The sequence below is a fragment of the Amblyraja radiata genome, chromosome 33, assembly GCF_010909765.2.
Source record: "Amblyraja radiata isolate CabotCenter1 chromosome 33, sAmbRad1.1.pri, whole genome shotgun sequence".
Taxonomy (NCBI): Eukaryota; Metazoa; Chordata; class Chondrichthyes; order Rajiformes; family Rajidae; genus Amblyraja; species Amblyraja radiata.
Window position 1 is genome coordinate 14,241,308 of NC_045988.1, and position 6,000 is coordinate 14,247,307.

A 6,000-nucleotide genomic window follows, 5' to 3' on the forward strand; every position below is an offset into this window, starting at 1 on the left:
TTATTGTCATTGTCTCAGTTAGAGACAACGGAATGAATTTCCCTTACAGGCAGTATCATAAAAATAAAAATAAATAAATAATAATAAATAATAAAACATATTAAAAATAAAATAGAATTTAAAAAAAAGCACAAACAGTGAAAGTCCACGACACAACATAACACAGTGTGGCACCAAGGTGAGGAAGGCACCATAGTCCAGCCAGCCTCCACTCCGTTCTTCCCAGATGTTCACTCGTGGTCGAGGCCTTCCTTATTGGGGATATGGCTCCCCACATTAAAATCCAACAGACCAATAAGTATGGAAAAGATTTCAAGCAGAATCCAAACTCTTCACAAAGATCATGTTGGTATGCAATGCTTCCGTCTACACGCAGCAATTGGACAGACAAACTGATTTGCAACACAACAGCAGAATCCAAACCATTTATTTTTGCAAGTCATGGTTCAATCCACTCACCACATGTTGTCGGAGACCTTCTGAAATATCTGTCCCGTGTGCAGCATGACAGCATAAGCCAATGGCAATAATCTAAAAAGGACATGGTTAGAAGAGAAAACTGAAAGTGTGCTTGAAATTTGGAAGTGGGTAATTTGGGGGTAGAACTCATGAGTGTAAAGTTTTGATGGCGGAACAAACAATGTTGCCAATGGTGGGACTATTGCAAGGTGCACACTCTATAAAGGGTAGAGAATGGAAACAGGGATACTGCAGAACAAGGAGAATAATACTGTGGGGAAGATTGTGAAAGAGGGTGGGTGTTTGGTCTTGGTTCACTGCTGTGGCAATTCCAAATTGAGCTTTGATATCCAAGAGAAAGAAAAATGATACCATTCTACATACCATTCTTGCACCATGTAAGTTGTCGTTTATGTGATTCAGACAAAGAAACATGGTTTGTGGTAGCTGGACAATTATTTTAAGGGAATAAAACATGCAAATAAAAGGTAACATTAATCCTGAAATAAATTATCAACAAATAAAAAGGGAAATACACCACATTGGAATTAAACTTCAAATTACATTCGAATCTGAATCTCAGAGGCCAGTGAAAGAGTTAAAAAACACAGCAAAAACAGAATCTTTATAATCACATAATATTGGGGATGCAAATTAAACACAAGTTACTCAGTTTTTTTCTGACAAAAAACTAAGATGTAAATACCACATGATGACTGAATGGATTAGTTACTCTGGTCTTTGAATAGATGTAACTTTACATCTATGAATTAAAGTGACTTAGATAGAAATTATAAAGCCTCTGCTTCTTGGCCTTTAATTTATCAATGCTAAATTTATTAAGGGGTTAAACATTTTCATTCTTGCACTCCCAAAGAAATAGGCTACCTCCAAACGTGGCTGCCTCTCTAATTAACATACTTTGACTTACTAAATTAATGTTGAACTTAAGTTCATATTATCACTCTTCCTTTAACAAGAGCATGTGCCCATAGACTTTTTCTCTCAATTTGGGGGCACGTATAACAATGAGAAATATGGAAAATTGATGGATCCTATTAAAAAGTGCAAATAACATTGTGCACTCTGAATTGCATTCAGCTTGCAAAATGAATAAAAGACTTAAACACTCCTGTTCTCCAATTTCTGGCATCACTAATTAGCAGGGGCAGGTTGTCACCAGGTTGATAATTTAGTTTGGAGAGATGAAGGGTCAAGAGGTTTCCTGGCCATAAATTGAGGGATTGAGCACTTTTTGTCTTTCTAAGCTTTATATTACATGGTTTACACATCAACCTCCATTGACTGTTCATGTCCTGACCATTGGTTGGGTCTCATTGCTGAGTTGGTTCCAGTGTCGTGTACAGATCTGCCAATTCAGGCTCCACTTCTGATAGCCTGTTCATTACACAACGTCTTTGCAGCTGTAGGACTGACACTTTATATCGGGCTTCTGAGAGATTTCCCAGCCACTTGTTGAATTCTTCTGGTGGCTTCTCGGAACCAATAACGCGCTCCTGAAACATGAAGAGTACAGTTTCATTGTACAGTTTCTATAAATTGTACAGTTTCTGTAAATAATACCTACATTGTATGTATTCTGTAATTCTGTAAATAATTGTACATTGTAGTTTCTGTAAATAATACCACTAATATTCTTGTACAATATGTTGATCATGACTATTTCACAAATAGTCATGATCAACATATATTGTGCAAGAATATTAGTGGTATTATTTACAGAAACTGTACAATCCATGTCAGAAGACAATAACATTTCTAGACTGGACAGGAAATCTTTCAAGCTGGCCAATGCTTATCAGGCAGGGCAATGAGTCTGTAAGGTGATGGTAAATGAATCCCAGAACAGACTTCTAATTTCCACCTTGGGGGCTCTCTACCCAATAATTGGATGCATGACCTTTAGTGTGGCAGGGCCCCATAGTTTGCCATTCACACTGAGTCCATCTCCAGTGACTGCCTCATCCACAACCATCCCCTTAAATCGTGCTGTTTTTGGTCACCTACACCACCATCTCCTTTTGCTTGATGTCTTTTTTTTCTTTTAATAATGTATTCATTAAAGCATCTAGAATATGACTAACTACTACGAAGGAGTTGCTCCTAATAATTACAATGACTTCTATTACAATTATTTTGATGTTTCGAGTTTCATTGTAACTCACTAAAAGAGATGAGATTTATATTTTAAATGGACACTAGCATTGTACAAAGAATAACTAATATAAAGCATGAGCAGGATGTTTTGTAAAATCATTAATTTATTGCATGTATTTGATAACTTACTTGGACACTAGTGTCAGCGAATAGACGTCATTAAGTGAAACTACACATAAGTAATTAAAGATGTTTTACTCAGTTTTCAGCTTCCTAGTCTATTGTGGATCCTGGGTCACTTTTAACGTACACAAGTGCTCCATGAAGAGTGCATAAAATTAAAGTGGTATTTCTCATAGAACCAAGCACAAGCAAATAAGTGTGTGTGTCTGTCTGTGTCATTACCTTTATAAAGTTGTCCTGAATCATTAGTTCTTGTTCTAAACATTCAATCTGTTGGTTGTACTCTGCAATCTTTGTTGTGCATAGAGAATATTCTTCATTCATTTTATCCACTTCATTCTCCAATTTCAGAATTATGATCTGCAATAAATACGTGGGTGTCTAAGTCATTAAATTGACTCATTACTCAATATGCCACAACTTGCTGTTTGAGACTGTACTTTGCAGTGCAAGGCACTGAAGAGAATCCAAAGCAAATAGACGATCATCCCACTCCTTGTAAAGTTAGAGTTTTACAATGATGCATTATTCCTAACCGGGCATGACTCATTTATAATTTTCTGATTTCCACCTTCCATTGAATATATTGGAAATTCTGTTTCATGGGGAAGTTGGATTTCCTGTCTTGTGGCTCAGTACAATTGGGTAATGATTTTGCCTGACTGTGATTTAAAAGAATAATTTCCACATGTTGCAAGGATGGTGAATCATGCTGATAAACACTCCACCGGTGCCAACAGCTGTCTGACACATTGCCAAAGTGGCAGCTTTCCGAGCAAGCTCACTTAGTTCGCTGTCCTTTAGGCAAGATGCCAGCAGTAAACTGCAATCCCACTGGAGAACCCAATATTCTTCTGCAGTCATCTTACAACTGAATCAAATATTTATGTGAAAGGAGTGAGTTAATCAGTAGAATTCTCTGCCTTTGCAATTTGTGATCCTGATTTTATAAAAACAAGACGATACATCTCTAAATTGCAACGTGTATCTGTGTGAAACAAAGTGAGTGGAGAGATTTTGACCACAAATGAGAGACCGGGGACAGGAGAAGAAAGACACTATTTATTTTTATTTTGTCATCATTGCTTTGAGCTTGGTAGTAGTATCAATTTAAAATGAATAGATCTTCAACATTTGGGAATATTTAGTATATATGCACATCAATGTGATGGCAGTTATACATCCTTTCCAGAATACTTCAAAATGACTACTAATATGAAATGTGATGATTTATGCAACTCCCGTGTGTCAACTCTACTAAACGACAGCAAACATCATGCAACATTTTCAATCTATTTTCTCAATTCATTACTAACATGTTATCTGCAATTTTTCAACAGTAGTAGTTTTGAGAGAGTTAATTATTTCAGCATAAACTGACACATTTGAAGAAATGTTCATGTAGACTTTATCAAAACAATGCTCTGCTGTTAAACAATCTCCATTGTTAGTTGATCTCCTTAAACCAAGCAGAAACCCTCTTTTGTCAATTGTTTACAATCTCTTTCTGTGTACAGAGTACCTGTGTGTTGGATTCCAGAGAGTCTTTATCTTCCTCGGGAGATTCCACTGAAAGAAAATCAAATGTTTGAGATTAATGATAGATGTTAGCATTTTACTTCAAATTGCATCGGCAAATTCTCTCAGCAGAGCACCACCAATTAAAATATATGTGGCACATGAATATTTCTTTGTTTAGATTAGAGATACAGTGCGGAAACAGGCCCTTCACCAGACCCAATCTACGCTGACCAGCGATCCCTGTACACTAACACTATCCTATGCACTCTAGGGACAATTAACCATTTTACCAAAACCAATTAACCCTACAAACCTATAATCTTCGCAGGAAGAACAAAGAACTTGATTAGTACGGATGCCAGGGGTTATGGGAAGAAGGCAGGAGAATTTGGTTAGGAGGGCGAGATAGATCAGCCATGATTGAATGGCAGTGTAGACTTGATGGGCCAAATGGCCGAATTCTGCTCCTATCACTTATGACGTTAAGACATACAAACTCCGTACAGACAGCACCTGTAGTCAGGATTGAACCAGGGTCTCTTGCACTGCAAGGCAGTAACTCCACCGCTGCACCACCCTGTTGGTTGGTATTTTAAGAATTGACTATATAACCTCTAGCTCTCTTCTTTATGTATTGCAACAGTAATTTGGATTGAACATTTTGAAACTTATCTACTTCAGGGGGGAAGTTGCAGCCTGTGTGATAGTAAGCACATGGTAGAGAAACCCCAGATTAATTGGGTTATACAGCAATGAAACAGGCACTTTGTCCCACGAGTCTAAGTGAATTAGGATGTCTATCCAAATTAGTCCCATTTGCCTGGTTTGGCCCATATCCCTCTAAGACTTTCCTATCCATGTAGCTGTTGATATTTTTTCAAAAAAATTGTGATTTACCTGCCTCTATCATTCTTCTCTGGCAGCCCATTCAAGAGACCCACCACTCTCTCTGAAAATCATGTCCATCACATCCCCTTTAAATCTTTCCCTTCTCGCCTTAAGCATATGCCCTCTATTTTAGGCCTTTCTACCAGGTAAAAAGACGTGAATATCTATTCTATGTATGTTTTATACTATTATAATTATGTAAGCCTCAATACGATCACCCCTTGGCTGTCTTTTTGTTGGCCACGTTGAAATCCTTGTTCCAAAGTACCCTGCCACCATTCCTCAACTCTTCCTTTGCTACATCAATAGCTACATGGATAGGAAAGCCTTAGAGGGATATGGGCCAAACCAGACAAACGGGATTAATTTAGATAGACATCCGAAAAGGTTGGGGCTACCTCCTGCATCTGGGCAGAGTTAGTTAGTTAGTTGTCATGTGTACAGAGGTACAGTGAAAAGCTTTTGTTATGTGCTAACCAGTCAGCAGAACGATAATAGATGATTACAATTGAGCCATTTGCAGTGTACAGATACATGATGAAGGAAATAACGTTTAGCGCAAGATAAGGCCAGTAAAGTCCGATCAAAGGTAGTCCGAAGGTCTCCAATGAAATAGATAGTAGTTCAGGACTGCTCTCTAGTTGTGGTGGGATGGTTAATTTGCCTGAACGTGTGGAATTCACCAGCTTCACCTCCTGCCCTCAAATTCACTTCTCTCCCTTTTCTTGGTCTCTCAATCTCCAGAATCACCTTTTACAAACCCACTGATTCCCACAGCTGCCTTAACTACACCCGCTCTCACCATCTCTTGCAAGGATGCCATCTCTTTCT